Raw genomic sequence first — 23,121 nt, 5'->3', positions numbered from 1 at the left:
GAGACTGCATCAATTTGACAACGGTGAGTTCTAGAGGGAAATGATGGAATTATGAGTTTTTCTGCAGTGCGATTTGCTCGGTTGAATTATCCCGCACTGTTTCACATGTCTCCCAGACAGTATCCCTTCAAGGTGCTCTCATTGTGGGAGCCCACTGACTCATAAATAAAAAAAAACCTCGGTGATAATTCTTTGGACAATTAAGCATTTGACAGCGCAATTTGGTCAAGAACAAGCGCTTTCTACTTCTTGCGCAAAAGACGGCTCAATTAACAATAATATATTTCTTTGTCGATGATTTTCCGTGGAAAGGACTAGACTTGCAGCGTGGCCTAACAGGTCTTACATACTCCAATATTGGGTAATACCATCAAAGCCTTCGTTTAAAATATAGATCTAAAAAACACTATTTTATTTTGATAAACCCTTTTTCCATAAAGATTACACTCTACTTTCGGGCATACGTTTGACAACATAGTGAATCGTTACTGAACTTGTTGTCATGCAAGATTCAATAGCTCAATCGTTCAAAGTGTTGTAAGAAAAATAACACACAATGACACTTAAAGATGACATAAATAGGAGTCCACTATTTTTTTTTATCTAGATCAGCTCGTGTACGTGTACCACCGACCGCTACGAGTTTACCTACGAGCTCTTTTCACACAGGCTGTTTCTCCTGTTTTGTAATTGTTATGTTTTAATCGATAACTCAAGGCCGCACAATCTCAAGCAGGAACTAATAGGTCCCTCTGTACTACCACATCAGACTCGACTAGCCGTCGTGTCAAGTAACGGTTGAATGTGCTGAATGAATGAGTGTGCTTCGATATAACTTCGCATGTAAAAAATAGCAACTCGCAGACGTTTAAGCTGACAAACACAATTCCTAGTGCCCTTGTATTGTCAAGCTATTTTCGTCTCGTTTTGCAAAGTATGTCGGGATTTTCCATGGCGGGTGGTGTGCGGCGGTTAATTAAACAGCCTTTGAGATTAACTTCAGTATGAACCAGCCAACTCGTCAATAATGCTTGAACCTCAAAAGTGTAATCACCCCATGACGACGTCTCGAACCCACATTTCATTCTTTTCAAGATATAGAGGCGGCAAATGTCCTTGACCTTTTTCACATTTTTCGTTTAATTCATTGTTATCTTGTTTTGCTTTCTTTTTGTTTTTCTAATCCCGCATGAATGCGAGATTGCCTCATTGCTATAAATACGCGAAGTAACGACCAGATTTGTGTCGCGGTTTTACTTCTGTTTATTCTAACCACAGCATCTGATATTTTTAGGGAAGTAAAAAACCTCGTTAAAAACACCTTTAACAGGTTAGTTTCTTATTTTTCTTTATTTAAAAAACTCAAGGAATATACACAATACGGGTTTTATATTTAAAAAATATGGGTTTTGTGTTGATAACGATTGATTTCGAAAGGTTGGCTATAAGGAAAATAACATCAAAAAGACTCCGATAGGACTCCGATAGGAGTGTCAAAAGAGGGAACTTTTTCCGGAATTCATGAATCTACACATTTTCAGTCTTTTTCCCCTGTCGTCATGCTCCCATGAATGCGATTGTTCATTTTCTATACGGCACTAATTGAAGTAATCGATTAAGCCAGTTATGGAACTTGGAGCGTTTTATTTTCATAAATACGGCCCACTGCTCACAGCTGAATCACCTCGGCGAGATGAGTGGGACTTTTAGCAGGATCGAACTCAGCACGCCATTAAAATAACCAGATTGTTCATAAAACAAGTTAATATAGGAGTCCTAGGGATGAATAGCCGTGTTTCCGCACACTCAAATCGCCGCATCCGCACAGGATCAAGGCACGCAGACCTATCTTCCGCGGCCTGAGGATCAATGTCTTATTTCCGAAACTGATTTAAGACAAAAAGCGACGGGTTAATTGCTTAAGCTCCTATTTATTACAAATTTACGTCGAGCTGTCTTAGAACTTACAATGCGCATGATACTACATTGGTGTTATCTCTAGAAGCAGTTCTCGAAACGAGGGAAAGGACACTTTAAACTCTCAAACGACTTTTAAAAACTAGTAAGTAGGGTGTTATATGTAACCAATACCGAGTATAAGACTGGGTCCAAAGACGGCAAGTAAGCAACAGAATCATAAGCCCGAGTGATTTCCGCATACAGTCTTAAACTCGCCAACCAGGGTATTTAAAAGACAATGAACAAACAAAATGCATTCGTAAAATTATGGCATCGAAAGTTCTGTTATATCTGTTATATTTCTTCTTGTTTCTAAGTTATTGGTTGCTTAAGCAACCTGAGGCCTGGCATAACCGTTAGACTTATCTCCACGTCCCAAATTAGCCAATGGAAATGGGATGCTATCCCACACTTAGTATTTTGCTAGGAGGACAAAATGGCGGCCGACTAACAGATTTAGATGGAATGGCACATGAATGAAAGCCCGTTTATTGACCAAAACAAATATTCTCCCAATCTTTAAATGCGGAAATTAGACTAGCACCTCAAAACAGCCGCACTTGAAAATCTTTCCCAGGTCAAAGAGTTCGCCAATGAGCTCTTTTAATACTTGGACCTTAAATCTTTCAATACTTTGATCAAAGATTAGTCGAGTTACTAAAAAAAGGAATACACCTTTCCACTTTGTGCATTTTAGAATAATTTAATATTGTATCTTTAGTACAGTATTCGCATACGCATTTCTAGATTCCAAGTCGAATTCCTAATAAAATTATCTGTCAAAATTCTTACTCTTTTGAAAATTAGTGCAAAAATCGATGTTAATTTAACACTCGTAAAAACTTAGTTTCCACGTTGTCCGGATTGTGATGGCGTCCAACATTTTGTGATCCCGTCTTATGCGGGTGATTTGACAGCTATGTTATATTTTTTTCATAAATGGTTATACTAATATTGGGATTTAATTTAACTTTGAAGTTAAATTAAATGAATATAAAATTAATATATAATTTGCAAAATGCATTTTGTAGCATTTAATAACATCACGAGCTCACTCTCACCATATTTTTTCTCGAATTTCCCGAGCGCAGGTGCCGATAGCAAATAGCTTGATTACGGAAATGGCCATTCATGTCCCGCTTAGTTGACTCTAATCCTGCTAATTCAATGGATGATTTCCATTTCTACAAGCTCAATGTCTAAAAACTGCAGGACTTCACCGTTATGTCGATGGCTTTTTATCTGAATACTCGAAAAAGTAAGTGGAATTGTTATAAAGTCCACCATAGTCTATATTATTGGTATTTCTTCGGACTGGGGAAACAATCGTCGACAGCGTTTACATGTTATTTTAGAAAATACAATTTTCGAATGTGTGATCTGTGAGAATATTTATTTTGGCTCGGTTGTTACTATTATTTTTGGCTAGCTCTAACAGTTCGAAATCAGTTATCGGTTACAAAACCACAGCAAAACCAAACCTGGAAGTCTGAAAATACATGACCTATTTCTGCTTGCGAAAGGAAAGGTGATCAAAAGCATTATTTATGTCAATGATGAACTAGCATAATTAAAACATTAAAAAAATGTAGGACTAGATTTCTAAAAAAGAATTATGATTACAATAGATTGATAAAATTATTTATTATATAAGTAAAAATAATTCATTATATAATTAAACATTTAATCAGTTAGAAAGAGATCATATAAGTCTGCAACAAGTAGATTTTTCTGGCGTCCATTAACATTATCGTAGCAAATTGTATTGTAGTAAATACATAACAAAACATATAACAAGTGCCGTAGATATATTTGTTATTTACCAGCTAAGGGTCGGTCCGTATCGTGCTATACCGTGACCGAGGTCTCGAAATAACTGACCGAGGCTGAAGGCCGAGACATTCTCTGAGTTTTGACCAACAATTTTTTTAACACATTGACCCCTGAACCGGCCTGTACCGGCTTTGGGAAGTACCCACAACCCAAAAAATTCATAAATTCAAAATAAACACAACAAGATGAAGATACTCAGGCATCAGTCTAAGGGATAAATGGTCTTGCAGATATGCATCCAACCAAGGTGTTGGCATCTACTCTTAAGCCAAATAATAGCACAGGTTCTTTGACAAATCTCAAATCGAACAAGGAGAGAAAAACAGAATCACCCCTCTCAATAAAACGCTCAAAATACCACACAAGGGAGAGAGATCAGCAAACACAGCTCAAGACACAAATAGATACCTTTATTCTGATCCTCCAGGTACATTTCCTTGGCCTCAAAACACAATGCCCATTCCTTGAAGGATTGTACAACCACGAAAATATGTTTACGTATTGCAAAGCATTCTGGGAGATACAGGGGAAAATTCACGAGGGGAGGGCCAGTCAACACTCCTCTCCCCAAAGTCAGATGGTTTTTTATAAGTCTTTTCACCCCGAAGCCAAACGAATCAATTCCAGGCCATACAGACCCAGAATAGCAGTGTAAACAATTTTGGAATCAATTTGGTTTCAGAAAAGACAGCATTTAGGAGAGCTGTGGTGATTCATTAGAAAATTATTTTCTCATACGGGCAAAGCCAAACAAGAAAAAATCATCATGAATCCACCTTTGCTTGCAAATATCCATAAGCAAAGCACTCAATTATGCCCCAAAAGACTTCATGATGTCCTGAGACACTCCCCTAATATGCTCATAGCTGTATTTTTGATGAAAAATACAAGCAACCATCAACTTGTGCTGGCTTCAGCACATCGACGAGGGATTAAAAGTGGGGACCGCAAAGCACTGTTGGAAAGCTTGGATACCGCTGACTAGGTGCAGCTGTGTTTGACTTTGACGGGCTGTATAAAACTCAGAATAGGGGGGGAGGTATCTGTTTTCAGTCTGTTTTTTGTAAATTCAGCTCCAAAAAAGCCAGGAGTCAATGGGTTAAGTAAACTTTAGCAAACTTGAAATCGTCGCGCGCGTTGCAAAACATTATGGCGGGAAAATTGTCAAACACAGGGATTTCGAAGCCGGATTTTTCGTAAAGTCATTGATTCTAGATAAAATGACTAATAAAATGATTTTTTAATGTGAAGATCTATAACCTTGGGAGTAAAAAGCCAGTTTTTGATGGTCATTTTACAAATCAATTTACTATTTCGAGCTTTGGAGGTATGCGGTCCGTTATCGCGGCGTCCGGATCGTAGGATACCGGCCCTCAAGAGAGCCAATCAGAGCGCGCGATTTGATGGATACCGGACCCCGAAAAAAAAATAAACGTTATTTATTCGAAAGTTTTAGTTTTTTTTTTCTTGGGGGGGGGGGGGGGGGGGGTACTGTACTGATGAAGATATTTTTGTTGTTGTTGTTGTTCAAAAACAAAATGCAGAAAAAAATGCTTTATTTAGCATTACACATATAAGCACTGAACAGTGAACCAAAAATTGAAAAATGAACAAAAATGCTGCAGCATTTCTATCTTCTCGAGAACTAACAGACAATCTAAATTTTCTTTCCAGGAATCCAAAGGGGGTATATGTGAACCTTTTCTGGAATCATAGGAATGTCTTATCTTGATCTTACTATAATTAAATAATTTAAAAAAAAAACGGTTAACACTACCTCTTTTGCTTAAAACGAGCAATTGTTTTGGATAAATGATTGACCTTGTCTAACTGTCTTATTTGTCTAATTGTTAATCTATTAGACGGTATTAGATCTATCAGCGACAGCCGAAAGGATGGCTAGCGTGAAGACGAAGCGAAGCAAGATAACTAGTCACTGATTTTTAAATAATAAGTTCAAACGTCTTATTATCCATGATCCGTATTCGATGCAAATTAATGCAAATGAAACAGGTACATTGTTTGCATGTATATGCACTGAATACAGCTCACGAAAAATAAGTTTGTTCCTGGTTGTTCATGGCCTAACAGTACCGTAGCAGGCCTCAAAATACTGGAGGTTCACAATCAGAAAAGTTAAGAAAATATTGGGGGGCAAAGCCACGCCCCTGCTGGTTATTTCCTTAAAATTTTCCGAAAATATTCGGGGGGGGGGGGGGGGGGGGCGGAGCGTGCATCCAGTGTCCCACCCCCTGCTACGGCCCTGCCTAAGTGGTCCTCACTCACATGCTCATATAAAGTTGCACGGAACAAATGGGAAATGGCAATTGTCAAACGGTTGCTCTACAATGGTAGGTTGAAAAAGAGCGTTTCGTTTTGGAAAAGAAAAAGATCTAAAAAGTGGTTTCCTCGACTCACAAATAATTTCTTATCTTTGTCTTGTTTTTATATAAACAAAATGCTAATTGTTAAATTTGTGGTTGACTTTTTCATAGCAAGGGATATACAGATTTCGCTACTCTTCAAGTGTGCAGTTCGTGGACATTTGACAAACAAATAAGTAAAAAATCCATGGGTCCTTTCGGTCGTAGACATGTCATTTGTCAATGGCCGTTTCACTGACAGCGTTTATTGAAATAGGTGTAATACAGTCGTTTGACAAAAGGTTGTCCCGAACCGATTTCGCGACTACGCGACAAGCTCGCATGTAAGCTTGGGTAAAAACCACGAAGCGCCTAGCTGCCACCGCCACCGCGTCTTAGTCTGAAGTTATGCGGTGGCTAATATATGCAGCTAAGGCGCTTCAGTGGTTTTTACCCATGCTTAGATGCGGGCTTGTCGCGTATTCGCGAAGCTGGTTCAAGACAACATTTTGTTAAAAGACTATTTATATATAATTTTCTACAACACTTGCGCGTAATCTCGCTTTCTGATTGGTTGTAAATCAGAGGACATCCCACGGGATTCGTTATTCACACATTCCACGAGCGTGCGCTGTTTTGATTTTTCAAAATACTGTTTTTTTGTTATTGAAAGTCTAGATCATTCTTAATTTTCTCAACAGGGTAAAGTTGACACTAAATAGCTCGAGGCAAAAAAAAACACATCGGTCATTAACACTTCTATTTATCCACCGCTCCGTGTACGTCAGATCTATAGAATCAAAACAAGTAATCATTCAATGCGGCTATAATATCAGACGACAAGCTGGTGCAGGCTGTTTTAATTCGGCTCCTCTCTCGCATGTTAGACTCAAGTATACAAGCGCGCCATTGCTATTACATGTAATCAAAGAAGTGCCTGGTGTGTTATCACTCGTAAGTGTTTACTCCATTTTATCAATTACCTTGAATCTTTTGCTTTATTTAGCATTACACAGACAAAACATTCTCCGCCCGCTAAACCCATGTTACCCGATAGTGACAAAACCAATGACTGAAAATGGCCTAAATATGCCTATCACGCACACGTCCTCTATAACATGCGGTCTCGCAAATCGTTTCGCAATTAGAAGGAAAGACAAGACAGTCTGCGAGCGCCTAAAGAGGCGTGTTAATCATTCAATTACTGTTAGCTGTCATTACCGGGGGTAATAGATTTTGGCGTTGAGCTTCAGGTGGTTGATAAGTAACTTAAATAGCCCAAAGTACTCCAACAGTTACCAGTCATACAACACGTAAGTCGCCACGAGGTAAAATACTAAAGGCTAAACCCGAAGCGCAGAGGCGAATTAAGCATTAGTGCGCAACAAGCATGAGCACAGAATTTTGAAGAATATTCTTTGTGAAAAGCACCCTGGTGTGCCCGAGATGTCGTGTCGTTTATTATAAAAGGTATTGAGATAGCGGCAAGGTCAGTCGAGTGGCTGGACTCAAGTGCATAGTGTTTTAGCCTGGCATGTCTGCTGTGAAAAGATGTCCGTTAAAGGCCTACTGGACACTACTCAATGTAAACGACAAGGTAACAGCGTGTGTCTTTGCACGCTCAGTCAGAAGGGAATCCTTAGGAACGTGTAGGAACTTACTAATGACATATACAACCAAGCGCACAATGTACACCCGCTGAAAAACCGCGAAAATGGGGTTAAAACTAGCGATGGTTAGCGATGGTTAGCGATGGTTAGTGGATAGCAATTGTTTCGTCGTAATTCTTTCTATGAAAATAATTTGCAGCTGTTTAAAATTATGAAATGCAATCCGGTGCACTAGTGAATTATGTTATGCGATGGAGACGAGAGTCAAGACAAGCGATTATTCTTGTGTGCGCTGCTCGGTATCAAATGAATAAGCGAACAAGCGGGTCTGGGAGGCTTCAACATTCTTGTTTTCTTCTGCCTAGAAACACTAGAGACTCTCAGAGATCAAGACTCATCTAATTATGGTTATCCATGAACCCCTGCGGGTTTTAACACTTTGATTCTCCAGTGCAACCTTATTTGATATAGGGCTAAACACCGCTACTTATTTATATGGGAATAACGGGCTCACTCGCCCTTTCACGATTGGCTATTTTCCAGAGAGCGGGGATCTTGTGTAATTTTGGGGTGAAAGCGAAGCTTTTGCTTGAGGGAGTTTGTTTACAGTATCCTTGCAACTAATTTTCTAGGACCCCCCCCCTTCCCATCACTCTACATCATTTATTGAAAGAGTAAATAACCTTCCATTGAAACCAATTGTTATAACAGTCAACAAATTACAAAAACAAAGATTTTACATACCCTTGAGATTAACTTTTGAGAGCTCTACAAAGGTGTCCAGGTGTCAGGATCGATGGCGTTCTTTTGTCTGAAAAAAGCGATTCAATTAGTCATCACAAGGTCCTCGAATTCTTTTAGAATAAGTTTTTCCTTAAATAGCTTTACAGTACGACGGCTACCGTGATAGTTTTGTAAAGTAAACCAATAAGGATGCGAGAAACGTGCTTTCTGATACGACGCGCGCTACCGTGGTCACCTTGCCAATTTTGTAAAGTAAACCAATAAGGATGCAAGAAACTTGTTATCTGATATGACGCGCGCTTCCGTGGCCACCTTGACAGTTGTAAAGTAAACCAATTAGAATGCAAGAAAAGTACTTTTTGATTGACATCAGCAAGTCACTAGCCAATCAACGGGTAACATTGCCTAGAAAACTTTTGGCTTTAATTTCTTTAGAAAGCAATTTCTTGTATAACAGACATAATATATCGTTAAATTTGATATTGGATAAAAGAAAAAAAATGTGGATATTTTATATGTTCTGTTGAAAAGTTTTAAAATTCTGGCGTAGTTAACCACGAGTGCAACAGCTGGCTTGTTGTTGGCTTGTCGCGGGCGAATGTTTAATAAATAAGCGGCCAAACGGCCATGATATTCCAAGATAGTTGGAGAGAGTTCCAACTATCTTGTGCGTTTGTCCACCAACTTTTATGCACTATCATCGACGTGTAGTTTGAACATGTTCAAATTTCTCATGATAGTTGACCAACTTTTATGCACTATCATCGACGTGTAGTTTGAACATGTTCAAATTTCTCATGATAATTGACCAACTTTTATGCACTATCATCGACGTGTAGTTTGAACATGTTCAAATTTCTCATGATAATTGACCAACTTTTATGCACTATCATCGACGTGTAGTTTGAACATGTTCAAATTTCTCATGATAGTTGACCAACTTTTATGCACTATCATCGACGTGTAGTTTGAACATGTTCAAATTTCTCATGATAGTTGATGATAGTCTTTACCGTTTGGCAGGGTGGATGATAGTTGACGATAGTAAATCACTGGCTTAGCCTTATTTATCAGACGGCACGTGATCGTTCGCTTCACTTCCTCTTCCTTTCCCGTCTGATTACCTTTGCGAAAAACCGTGTTCTGTGACGTCAATTGATTTTGCGAGCATTTGTATTACACTAGCCAATCAGAACTGCCATAAGAAATGAACCATGAAACGTAAACATATCAGATCGAGTTAAGCGTCAATCGCAACAGAGCGCAAAGAAATTTTTATTTGAAACGAAAGCCGCTACTGATCCTAAAAGCGATTCTGGGACGTATAAACAAGACTGTATTCTCCTCGTTCGATTTCATATTTTCACCTTCATCGCTTCCAATCGATGCACTCTTTATTCAGTTTATTCCTAAACCTCGCAGAAAGGGAATCTGATCCTCCGTTAGGCCGTTCAAAGGCGAAATTACCACGAAAATCAATGAGTTGGAAAAACCCAAACTCGTGTCGTTGCTTGCGATTCCGGCATGAACGAGTGGTGCACGGGCGCAGGTCCCTTTAAAGGACCCTTTTTTTCGGAGCCCCCCCTTTTGGTGGTTTAAAATTATTGGAGCCCCCCCCCCCCTCAATATCTCCCCTCCCTCTTCGGTATATTTAATGAACACTCCCTTATTGCATGAAATAAGGTCGACAATTTCAAGAGTTCCTTTAAAATAAGGAGTAGTTCGGCACTACATTTGATTTAAAGTACTTGAAGATCTTTCATTTCATAACTCGCTATGGGCAAATTAAAATAAATAAATATTAAAAAATCTCGTTTTGAAATTACATCGTCGATCCTTGCTAGTCCAGATTTGACAAATATTCCATAAGATGCAAATAATTAACATCCAGAGAGATGTTATGTTTCCATTTCCTAGATAAATCAACCACATTGAATGAAGAGTCAAGCGTCTCCTTCACATTTTTACTTCTTATTAACCGGCCATAAATCTTACTACAGTTAATTGCTAGAATTTCCAGCGACATCTCAATTCAGACACTTTAATGCTAAGAGGTTTATAAGAGCGCAATGCTGAGAAAATGGCCAATTTGTCGATTGTCGACGCGAAAGCGCAATATTCCGGGCAAAGGGCAAGATATTTCTACAAGTGACAAAAACCATAGCCACATATAGACGGGCGACATAATGACTGAGTATATTGCAAATGAAATGTTTGCAAATTGCAGTCTCTCGATGAACTGCTGAGCGAATACAATATTACCAAAAAGTTGGGAGGATATTTTAATCTCGATGGCCTGCCAGCTGATTGCGTATAAAATATTTCTAAACATGTGGGAGAGCATTTACTCCCGATTACTTGCCGGTCACATGCCGATGGGTGGGGCCAACATAAATTTTGACCCCTTAGGGCGTGCTCTCTAGATTTTTGACTGCAAGGATCAAACATTCAAAACAGGTATTTTCCACCGTACTCCCAGGCGTTAAAGTAAGCTATGATGACAGAACAATGGCAATTTTGGTTGTATAACGACATTCAAGGGCTTCATTAAGAGAAGGATTTTGTATTGTTTGGGTCCGGGCTTAAAAACCTCCTTATGGGTAGCAGACTTTTTAAAGATTTTTAAGGGGTAGCACTTGGGGCAAATCTTATATCCTAAGGGATAGGCCAAGCATATTTCTAGAACACACTGAGGGATAGGACGGGTATACGAGGGTGGGGGAGCATTTTTGCCAATTCATAACTTTCGATGAGTTGCCGTGAACATTAAGATGCGATACGCTCAGCGGTTCACGACCCGCACTGCTCAGCACTAGTAATGTAATTTCCTTGGTTCACTCATCGAGTAGGCTCTTTCATAAAAAGCAAAGTGGTTGAATATCACCCTGAAATCTATCAGAATCTGACACCATTAATGGAACAGATTGCAAGTGACACATCGCTCATACGAAGCTGTTGAGACGCTTTCAACAGATTGCTTTTTACATTCGTTAGATTGATTAAACAAACACTGCGTTTTATCTAGATATTCTGGGAATGCCCGTGTAAACTGAATCTGGCGCCACAGAGGATCTCAGAACCTGAAGAGCAAAGAGCACCGAAACAAAAGGACAAGAGCGTCGCAGAGTTGAACAAAATCAAAACCAAGACATAATTGGTAAGTTGAACGCAGAGGATAATGAATCGTTATAGGTGGGCTTAGCCTTTAGAACTCATTTTTACAATTTACAGCGTAAAGCGGCTTATTTTCAGGCGATCGCAATGAAAACGATCCGAAATTTGACCGAAGGACAAGCCTAGCAGCGCGTTTTTATTGTAATTTTTTTTTGCAGTGTTGATCGGCAAATGTCAGGTATCTTCGACTCTGAAAACCAATGGCTCTTTACTCAGCTCAGTGATTTACAATTTAAACATCTTAATTAAGTTTCTGGTGAACTTCTTTCTTTTTTTGTGCTTAATCATTGAAAGTTCCGCACAAAAAATGAAGACAAAAGAAGCAGACAAGTACACTGTGTTATCAGTCAGTAAAAAGCCCTATTAATAAAATGTTGATACTTTGGTACATGTGCCAAATGCGACGTATGCAAATTTTGCAAATTAACAAACAGTCTGACTTATTTTTTCTAAAAACCATTTACTCAAACTGAAAGTAATTTGTAGAAAAGACTAACTGAATCATTGTCTTTTATTATCAGACAGTCTGACAAAAAGATTCAACCGTAAAACCACAAAATCTACTTTTGACAAATATCAGATGATCGTTCAATTAGTTAAGACGAGATACCACAAATAGAGGTCGGGTCAAAGAGCAAAAAAAAAAAAGAGCCAAACGGGTTAAACAAATTGAAAATTAACAAAACCCAGAAACGTCCCTCAACAAAAAATAAGAATCCCTTGGGGAAACAAGAAAAAATGTAAAATGACTAAAATGAACGAGGACTCGAACCTCCCTAAATTCCCATGTCTATTTTACTGTACAGGCGCAAACAAGTTGAGATAAAAAGGTCTTGTTGATGTTTTGATTGTATCCCTTTAATAAGAAAAGTCTTATTAGAATCTACTGGACATAAACGCGGATAAAAATACAGCCGGTACATAACTCAAAGAACTGTAATTTAACTTTGATTTCTGGAACTGATAAAAGGGTTAAAAAGATATTGATCGGAAAACGATATCTAAAAAAAATGAAACGTCTAAAAGTCCATTAGCCATCTGTCTGCAGGCATAACCATGCGAAAGCGCCGTAAGGTGTCCATCAATGCATTTTCTTAGAGTTAAAGGGCAGAACGGATGTTCTTGATTGGTTTGCCATGAAATATGCTGCGCCACAAGGATTTGAATCAACTCTCTGCTTGTCAGGCCCGTAGTTTGAGTGTGGGCAGAAAGAGTATATTCCACCATTCCCCCCCCCCCCCCTACCTAGAAAAGCCGGAAGTTAGCAAAGGAATAACTATTCCCCCCCCCCCCCCCCCCCCCCAACACACACACACACACACACACACACAATGTTATAGTGTTATGGCTACGACCCTGTATCGCTAGAGTCCACGAATACTTGTAAAAGGTGCAACGAGATGTTGTAGGGGCTGGTAGCGCTTGTTATCAGACGAAGAAGTATAATTATTGATTTGACTAGCGCTAAAAAGAAATTTCCAGACGTTTCGAGGTTACTGCCTCTTTATCATGTTGCTGCTTGTACTACTGAGTCCAATTAATATCCACATAACATATTTATGTCTCACCTTGTACAGTATTTGACGCTTCGTAGTCAAACGCTGCGCCTCATCTGAAACAAAGAAAAAACATAAGTCAAAGGATTAGATGATTTGTAAAGGGGAAAAGACAGGTGCCATTACTTTGGCACCTGAGGATAGGTACATTACAAAGCGAACTTTTTATCCCATGTCACTTCCTATTTCAACGTGTTTCGTTCACAAGTTCAGACTAAGTTGTATGAGTTTTTTTAAAACACTCATCAATTTTCAATAGGAATGTTGATCAATCGGATTTCCTAAAGAACATGAAGCATTATATAAAGATACCATATAAAGCTATCTTAACTTCATGATAATTTCATGAAGGATTATATAAAACCCTCATCATTAAGGCTTTTTTATAATATACCTTGAGCTAGTTTGCTGAGACATCTGGGCTGAATTTTATCGTGTATTTAAACGCATTACACCCAGACCAAGAAAAGTTAGCTGTAGCATATTAGTGATAATGAAATTAAAATGGCCCCCATTGACGGACACCTCACCCATAGGCTGCAGGGAGCCTTCTTATTGTAACAAAAACATGGGCACCCTACGGATATCGCAACACTTTCATATTACTAAAACATACATATTTCATTTATTCATTAGTACTCTTTTTTTCTTTTTTCATATCTATCATTATTATTTTTTTCTGCAACACGACCCACTTACGGGGCACGATGGAAGAAGCGAGGGAATGAATGGGATTTCGGCAATAGAAAAGCACCCTTGAAAGTCGACATGTTCCGAGCGTGCCGGATGTGGGTTTAGTTTATGTTAAAGGACGTTTATGTGTGAATAGGGTTTGAAGATCACTGAGATGAAGCGGAGATTTCCTCGTGAACTCACTGTGATACTATTGACATTAGTTTTCTCTCCTGTGGTGCGCGCAGCTCCAGTCTGGCATGTTCGCAAGGAGCGGAAAGCACAACTATGACACCATTGGCTGTAAAATTTATTGATTCAACTAAACGAACAAACAAAACAAAAAGTTTTATCTAAAAGCTACAATAGTCTGCTCTTAGATCTTTTTGTTTTGCATTTGTAGAGAGTTCCAGCAAAAAAAGCACAAGAGGTTCCGTAAACCATCAATCATTTAAAGGTCCTTGGGAGTGATGTTTGTGTTCGGAGCTCAAAGCTATTTTTACTTGAAAGCGCTTGAAAGATTATTAAGTACAACTAAAACCCCGATGTAAAAATGAGCGGTACTTGAGGACTCCGGCCGTGATTATATATGAGACGCTAGTAGAGGCGCACACAGGCGCAGCAAAAGCGAGCAAGGTGAGTTTTATAATATTAACGTCGGTGTTCTAGATAGAGGGGACTAAAGCAACGACGACGTCATTTTTAGCCAGAATAAGCAACGCCACACCTGAGACCTTATTTCTGCATTCAAGAATATAGGATTCTTGGGTTTTCCGCACACACTTTCCCATCTTCGATGCACCATGAATTTACCATAGTTTGAAAGTAACGTCTGAAATGCATCCGACAGAGTCCATTTCAGAGTGTATTTCACGCTTGGCTCTTTAAATTTTCAAGTGTTTTCTGCCGTCGTCGTCCGCGTTTGCTTTTATAAGCGAGGTTCGTCGATGTCCATAGATATAAAGTATATCAAAGTGTTTTTATGTCTCAAGTAGTAATCCTTCTTGACCACACTAGTGTCACATTTTTATTTGAATTTCATGTAATCTTTTTTTTATACTATATAACATCTTTACACCCTTTAAATATTCGATCTTTTAATTCAGATAATTGTAGGTTTATGGTAAACACACACACAAAGTGAATTATGCTGTTACAGACAACAATAAAGTGTTAAAAAGGATAGTTTCTTTGCCTTCATCCACCGTGCCTTTAAAGACTACAAAGGGTATTTTCGTGAAACGAGATTCGGCCTTTTTTTCATTGGCGAGAAACGTGAAAACGTCCATTTAGACGTCCGCGAAACGTGATTTAAAGATTTAAAAGGTCATTTTTTGGTCCGTAAAACGTGGAAAGCTATTTTTACCGGTCCGTGAAACGTTATCCATACTCCCCTTTCCAGCCTGTACATAGTGCGTACATAATTCCATGGGTCTTGCTCAAGCGATTAATAAATAAGGCGAGCTCTCCACTAAAAGACGAAATAATCGAGGAATAATATTCTCTAGTATATAAAACTCGGGAACCTCGCAAAGAACAAGCGATTTGATTGGTTGAGAAACTCGGGATAAAATGCAATATACACCTCCTAAGAGGTGGTTGTTTTCCTGTACCCTGAAATAAAGCAAAATGGCGATTTGCAAGTGTTACCGAAAATAAATTGCTCTAAAGCACGTTTTATAGACTAAAACAATAGTGGCGGATAGTGGCTTTAAAAATATCTACCTCGAGCCTTCGGCTCTCGGAAGATATTTCGCCACTATCCACCTCAATGGAAATGGTCTAATTGTTAAATATAGCCACAAGCAAAAGTTGCTATGAATCAAACGCCTCATTTTGTTCACTTTAAGACATCATTTTTTTCACTTTAAGACATGAAGGGGGTGTTGCTTAGAAAAAGGAGATAAATAAACTGTTCGGTCAACACCCATACATTGTCCGACTCATGCAAGGTGCACTAAACATCTCGTCCACCAACTCATAGATACACTCACGTGGTTGTCCTTAACCACATCACCTCCTTTGGGGAGAACGCGTCCCTTTCAATCAAAAACTTCTCTGTTCTAAGCAACCTGGACCTCAGGTTCCACTCCATTTATCCAGAGTGAGTCACCGTTACACTCACCTCAGCGAGGAAGTCCGGCCATGCAGATAAAACAGCCCGGTTCACGTCAAATTGTAGACTTTGTCCTGTCGAATGTTTGCAAGAATACGTCAAAGCGACGGAGAGGATACGCCCTACTGGAGACGCGGCATCTACTCCTGACAAGTTATTTCGTTCTTATATATATACAGCTTCACAAACCTATTACATCGACCACTTTAGGTCGCTGACTTAGGTCTATCATGAAAGACGCTGGCATAGACATAAGATATTCAAAGCGCATTAGTCCTTATCAAAGAGTATGAAAATAGCGGACTGGTATTCGCCTTCTACGTTCAGATCTTTTTATTACAAACCAGTTATGAACACAGATTACGCTAAGGGCGTTCTATCAACAGCCCAATTAGCAGATACCTACACTTTGCAACAAGTTAAACTGTAAGCATTGTTCTAGTCTGAGATTACTTCTCCATACAGCATTTGTTACGTTCTGTTCATCATTACGCTACGTTTCGTTCATCAGTACGTTATTAAACGTCGTTACGCCTTATACTATTGTACTTTCTGGCTCCCTTGTCCAGGATTGGGGTTGAAATCTACCATTGTTATATCATATATATCGAACAGAGTCTGTGAAATATAATTAAAATTACACTAAGGCTGCGCAGCGCCCCGACGTGTTATTAAGATTATATGAATAGACGAAGTGAGAAATATATGGGACCCAACCGTTCTTTTCCCACCCCTTTGGCTTAGCCAAACGGTTTCCGAAGCACTGCGTAAAAAAGCCAGCAATGCCTTGTGGGACGGCACTTGTTATACTGGGCGCGAGGAGCCTTGTGGGACGGCACTTGTTATACTGGGCGCGAGGAGCCTTGTGGGACGGCACTTGTTATACTGGGCGCGAGGAGCCTTGTGGGACGGCACTTGTTATACTGGGCGCGAGGAGCCTTGTGGGACGGCACTTGTTATACTGGGCGCGAGGAGCCTTGTGGGCCCTTTTATTTTCATCCCCAGGGTACCCTGAGCGTTTTAAGGTGGGTTGTAGCATTAATCGGAGAATTCCAACCATTGTTATCTCATATATTTCTCACTTCGTCTGTTCATATAATCTTAAATACACGTCGGTGTAATTAGTGTAATTTTAATTTTTTATCAGCTATCCACGCGTGACGCAATGGCTAACTTTTTACAGATAAGAAAGAGGAATATCCAAGACAGATTTTAAAGGTCGCTAAAAACAAAGCGAAGTTATTAACCGTGGATTTTTAACAGGAAAATCATTTTGTAGTACAAAGGTTTGAGGAGTGACCATAAGGCAACAAAACGAAATATTTAACAATTATAAAACATTTGGCAAATCATTTGGAGACACAGTATGTATATATATATTGTGTTTTATGGCCATCACAAAGTGAAAGGTCCGTTCTTGTTTTGCATAAGAGTTATTCAAAGTGAGTAAAAGTTGTAGTTTTTCCATTGGGAAAAAATTTCCGTTTGAAGTTTTATAGGAAGTTAAAGCAAGATTCAGATTTTTTTATGTACTTTTTATTCCATCAAAGGCTGGGTACGAGAACAAAGGGAAGGACAAAATACCAATATTTGCTCTTGTTGAGTGCCTTGCGTGTACAAAACACCACAGGAACTGGAAAAGCGTGATATTTACTCCCATTTGGGAAACTGAAGGAAAATTCAGTCTTTTTGTTTTGTATAAATAATAATAATATATATAATATGATAATATAATAATAAAGTCTCAAACCTATGTTTTGCCCTCTACGCCTTTTATGAAAATACTAGTTCCTGCAGCGTTTCATTCAATAAACATTTTACAGCAAAACCCAAAACAATTTTGTTTTGTTTTTTTACGAAAGGGTTTGGGATAAACCCCTAAAATCTGGCGCTGAAAATACAGAGGTTTGGTCCACAAAAGGTATACACTTTTTAAAGAAAGTCTAATTTTCAGTTAAGGCTGGCCATTGTTATTTATTATTTTAAGGCAGAAAATGTGAGGACGTTCTTAAATTTTCAGTGTTGAATCGAATTGTTAATAGAGAATTTTACAAATGATCAAAAGCAATAGAATTGAAGGTTGTTATTATGAACACAATTTGATATCGCATTTTAGAACGCACCCCACTAACAAAACAAAATATCTGAGCCTCGGCATGTTCTTAGCATGCTCTTTAAATTTGGCGAAATCTCAGGCTGGACGTTATTTAAAGTAAGGTTCAAACATCAGTGCCTTAGCAGGCCTCGGAATATAGGAGGGGCACAATGCCATGCCCTTAATGGTCATTTCCTTATATTTTTTGAAAATATCTGGGAGGGGAGACACGTGCTCCCAGTGGCCCACCCCCTGCTACGACCCTGAATAAAGAGGAAAATCGAACCTCAACGAAACGCAGCCTTAATTTAATCCAAACAACACTCTATACGAAGGGGTACAATTATTCTAAAATCACTTATAAGTTGTAGTCGTGCTGAGTTTGTTTAGGTATAACTATTTGCCCTGTCTTACACTGTACTTTCCATTTCTAGAACTAACATACATCGTTAACACCACGAATTTCTATGTACACCATTACAAGTGATTTGCACCGGCTACATTTTTGCTTATTGTATTTTGCAGGTGTTCTGGAGGGTATTTCTTCCTTCTAATAGATCAACTGTTATCTGGTTAAGTTTGGAAGATTTTAGCGCTGTTAAGGCCATACTAGAGTAGCCAACAGCTCCTTACATTAATAGTAATAAAACTACATTGCGAGACAGACAAAGCACTTATCTTAATTTACGCTAAAAGTCCAACTTTTAGCGAGGGTGACGACGACAACACAAACATCCGGACTTTTAAACAGTTTGCTTTAAGGCTTTTCCACTTTTTTCAATCTATCAGTAAAAATCTATAAATTCAATAGTATTCGTTTTTTTTATTCTGAAAACATAGATAATGGAAACGCGATAACCATCCCCAAAATAACAAAACGAAACAAAATATATTCAATTTAAATCAAATTATGTCTATTCTTTTTCTCGATGAAAAAATAGTACATTCAAATAACAATAAACTTTCTGCTAAAAAAGAAGCAATTGAGATTTTTAACAATGATTTTTTTTTACAATCAAAATGTTCTCAATAATGGTTCCAAACAAATCCGACAAATGGCATTATAATTGAGGGAGCATGTGCGTGATAATTGGGGGCATGTTCCCCCCATATTTTCAAAAACTATAAGCAAAACACCAGTAGGGGTCCCCCCCCCCTTCCCAATAATTCTAGGCCTGCTACGGCTATGTTATCCGTGGGATGTGGATTGTTAACGCTTCCATGACCCACGACCCATGACTCAAAACAGACCACTAAAAGGACCAAGCGGATGGTTGATGCTGATAATATATCGAGGTGTATAGAGGTGTTGTTTTAAGAGCTAAACAATTATATATGTAGAAAAACTAAGCATCCAGGACCAAGTGATATTCAGCTCCCATGACCCACGACCGACCGCAGACCAAACAATCCCTCTAAAAGACATGTTTGAAAGACAATTAAAAGGAAAGTTGAAATTAAATGACCGGAATCGAACTCTTGTCCTCTTTCTTGAAAGACGAAGTCCACAAAACTGAGATATTGCGCCTGCACTCTGTCTGATACAGTGAAACGTTATACGGTCCATAATAAACGTTATACGGTCCATAGAAAACGTTATATTTTCAGTTGGGGGCCGACTTATTTTTGGAGTATTTAAAGGTTGAAAATATTCTTTTAAAAATTTAAAGTTTATAGAAATATAATACCCAATGAACTATTAGAAGAGAATTATAAATGTGACCAATAGAAATAATATTCAAGGTTGTTATTGTCAAGGCAATTTGGTTAAACATTTTAGAGCATCTCACACTAAAAAAACAATATTTTGCTATCTATTTCTGCTATCCGAGGCATGTTCTCAGGCTGATAAAAAAGGTTCTTATAAAATCTCAGGCTTAAAAAAAAGGTTCTCATAATTTGATATATTATTTTTTATTGATACAGCACAGCGGAAATACTGGAATAAATGTTTATTGTTATTATTTATTCGCTGTTCCAGTGAAGGGCAAACGCTTAGTGGCCTAAAGTGACGTAACACAAGCGGACAACCCCTGAGTCGTTTGCAGTTTTTAAAACACTTATTTTTAATATAAGCCTAAAACATAATAGGAGGAAAGGAGATCTCCAGAAACGTAGACGGGGGTGATCGTCCTATCTCTTAAGGTATAAAATCTCGACCAACTCCTATCCCTTAGGGGGTGCTGAAGGGTGAATTTCTGTTGACCACACGCAAAGTTCTATCCCTTAGGGTTAAAAATGATTTTGCCGACGATCACCCCCGTCTGTTTTTATCGGAGCCCCTTGCCCGTTCTAAACCTCTTTTCAACAACCTGAAACTTATGAACACCCAACAGATAAACCAATATATCACAGTAATTTTCACCTTCAAGATTTCTCGAATATGTATAAATATATTTTTTTTTTCTCAGCCCTCTGAACTAGCTGCTGCTATATTGTTATTGAAATTTAAAATCATTTATAAGAGGGGGACTACGTGTAAAACCAATCCGGGTTATCTTGATCCTCGCTTCTATTCCAATATGTCATTAACGAAAATTTATATCTTAGTATGTAAACTTTGTATTTTTTATTGCTAAATAAACTTGACTTGAAAGCGGGTAAAGAGTGACGTGCTTGCTTGTAGTCACCATTACATCATAGACCTGTGGTCGTATCGGGTAATGGTAACAGATAATAAAGTACATACCTACAAAAGCATTCGTGCATGTCTCTACTTTTTTTTAAGAAAACGAGCATTTGAGCATAACTGTGTAGTTTGAGCGCGGCGAACGTTTAACATTGCGAAAACGATTTGTGGCGGTATATCAAGAAACACTTTTATTATCATATAAGTTCGCTTTGACTCCGTGGAGTAATTCTCCTCCTAATAATTCATTGGGTATTATATATTTATATATGCTAACATTTAAGAACGTTCAAAAGATAAGAACGGCACAGCCTTGACTGAAAAATAGACGTGTTTATAAAAAAAAATTAACTTTTTACAGGGGCGTATCTAGCTTTTCGCTAAAGGGGTGGGGGGGGGGGGGGGGGGGGGGGCTCAGTGACAAAGGAGAAAGGGGGTAATTTTTTCTTACATATGGCTTCCTGGCAGCCCAAACCCCCTGAGCCCCCCCCCCCCCCCCCCCCTAGATGCTCTACTGCTTTATATGTTGAGAAACTTAAAGCCACTCAGATAAAACTATTTTTTTCACTACTAGCGTCAATCAGATAACACTAAGATCTTAAGATTTTTTCTGTCGTTAGAAAAAGTTCACTTAGGTTTATGGGCAACCGTACTTAGGAGCGGAAAACTTTTTTTTCTGTTAGTCATATCGTCAGTCCATCTCCGGATAGATGGCTAGAAATATGGGATCTTGATTATGTGCTAGAAGACTTGTGCTAATGGGTTCGTCGTACCATATCTGATGACTAAATACTTTGTCATAATAACAGGATGGCGTCGTCGATACTTCGTTACCCAAGCTTATTACTCGCGCTTTAGGGTATTATTATAAATGTTAAAACGTTTGTAAAGGGAAATAAAACAAGGGAGTTATTGGTAGACGCGATTATAAGGTCACATGTTCCGCTTCATGATCTTTAACTGTTTTATAATAGGGGTATTAACCACACAAAAGTAATTACTGCACCCAAAAGCTACTCGCATGGTCATTTATATGACGAATGGATTTCACGTTGGGATGTACCAGAAATTTGCCTACAGGTGGATTGTAAATCAACCTTTTACCACCCCTAGATCCACCCCTTAAATCTTTAACTGAGGCAAATATAAAAACCAAGGAACTTCTTGAGGGAAGTTCTAGTTATCCTTTGCAAATTCAGGGTTTAACAGAACCAATTGTAAAGATGTCGAATCTGTTTGGTTTGAGATAAACATATCATTATTTTGTCTCTATCTGGTAGACTGAATATCACTTGGTCCTGGATGCTTAGTTTTCCTACAATATAATTGTTTAGCTCTTAAAACAACACCTCTATACACCTCGATATATTATCAGCATCAACCATCCGCTTGGTCCTTTTAGTGGTCTATTTTGAGTAGCCACCTCATTCTCAGCGTCTGAAATTTGTTTTTCAACAATTCCTATTTTTTGGACACTTACGAAGGGTTGATTGAAAAATAAGCGCACAATCGAACTTTTTTTTCCACAAGAAAAAGGATCTACACATATATCACCTTATTCTAAAGAATTACTTTTTCGTATTAGCACCTCTCGGTCTTTGAACTGTCATTTTAATATTTCAATATGCCGTTTGAGTGGCCAATGTGCTGAACGTCCATTTGTATATTGCTAGCTTCAGGGGACAGTCCACTTATAAAGGGTATCAACATTCCTTTAATACTTAGCCTTCGCGGTACTTCCTGCGCCCGAGGAGTTTTGAAAAAAAAAATAGAATTAGACAGCAAGGTAATTTTGCAAATGTTCGGAGGAAGTTTCTAATGATGTTTTGATTTACTGTCTCTAAATTAAAAACGAATGAGTTTTGGCTATGTCGTAAAAACTGCAATATGGGAATAAAACTATGAACCGTATTAACCCGAGGTGGAAGCATATCCCAGATCTGCATGATGCGCACAAGCTTTTACAGAACCTCTTTCTATTCCTTACTCTATCGGTAAACACAATCGAGCGATCCAGAGATCGGGCGAGTGACATTTCCACCCTTTGAATTCATGGACTGTATCAGTAGTCTTCTACATTGCTAGCGCTTCCTTACCCCGGGACCCAAACATAGGAAGAGCCAATGGAAAAACTGAATATTACCATTTCTAACTCTTACAAAACAATTCTTCAAACTCTGCTCTTAATTGATGGTAAAACCAGCTCGACGATTACTTGGGATGTGGAATGAAAAAGCTCAAGTCTGCCGTCTGGGTGACTGGGCAATACAAACAAATTGTCATTTAACAAAAAATACAAGCAATTAACCTTAACAGATTATCTCACGCGATGCGGGGTAACGTGACCTGTATAATAGCCAATCATCTGTC

The 23,121-nt window shown here is 38.6% G+C and overlaps 2 protein-coding genes across 10 annotated transcripts in view; one reads left to right on the top strand and one right to left on the bottom strand.

Moving 5' to 3' along the window:
* The window catches only part of LOC5507331 (CD151 antigen), a 52,984-nt gene that overhangs the window by 16,889 nt on the left and 12,974 nt on the right, over positions 1-23,121 (bottom strand). The window contains exons 2-4 of one of the 2 annotated variants that reach the window (XM_032375995.2): positions 16,037-16,101; positions 13,252-13,295; positions 8,510-8,576 (exon numbers count right to left, since the gene is read on the bottom strand). The gene's annotated coding sequence lies outside the window, so the exon portion shown is untranslated. The remainder of the gene's footprint in view (positions 1-8,509; positions 8,577-13,251; positions 13,296-16,036; positions 16,102-23,121) is intronic. The other variant, XM_048729659.1, reaches the window with a different exon arrangement.
* The window catches only part of LOC5507349 (neuropeptide FF receptor 1), a 35,710-nt gene that overhangs the window by 585 nt on the left and 12,004 nt on the right, over positions 1-23,121 (top strand). Inside the window, exons 2-3 of one of the 8 annotated variants that reach the window (XM_048729656.1) lie at positions 11,535-11,666; positions 14,315-14,547. The gene's annotated coding sequence lies outside the window, so the exon portion shown is untranslated. Of the gene's footprint in view, positions 1-1,958; positions 2,063-3,091; positions 3,218-6,859; positions 7,110-7,449; positions 7,469-7,490; positions 7,753-11,322; positions 11,667-14,314; positions 14,548-23,121 lie in introns of those variants that run through there. The other 7 variants (XM_032375989.2, XM_048729654.1, XM_032375986.2 and 4 more) reach the window with 7 other exon arrangements.

This window comes from Nematostella vectensis, chromosome 6, assembly GCF_932526225.1.
Source record: "Nematostella vectensis chromosome 6, jaNemVect1.1, whole genome shotgun sequence".
NCBI classification, from domain to species: Eukaryota; Metazoa; Cnidaria; class Anthozoa; order Actiniaria; family Edwardsiidae; genus Nematostella; species Nematostella vectensis.
Note: the sequence above shows the minus strand (reverse complement) of the source record. Positions and strands in the feature narration are given on the sequence as shown.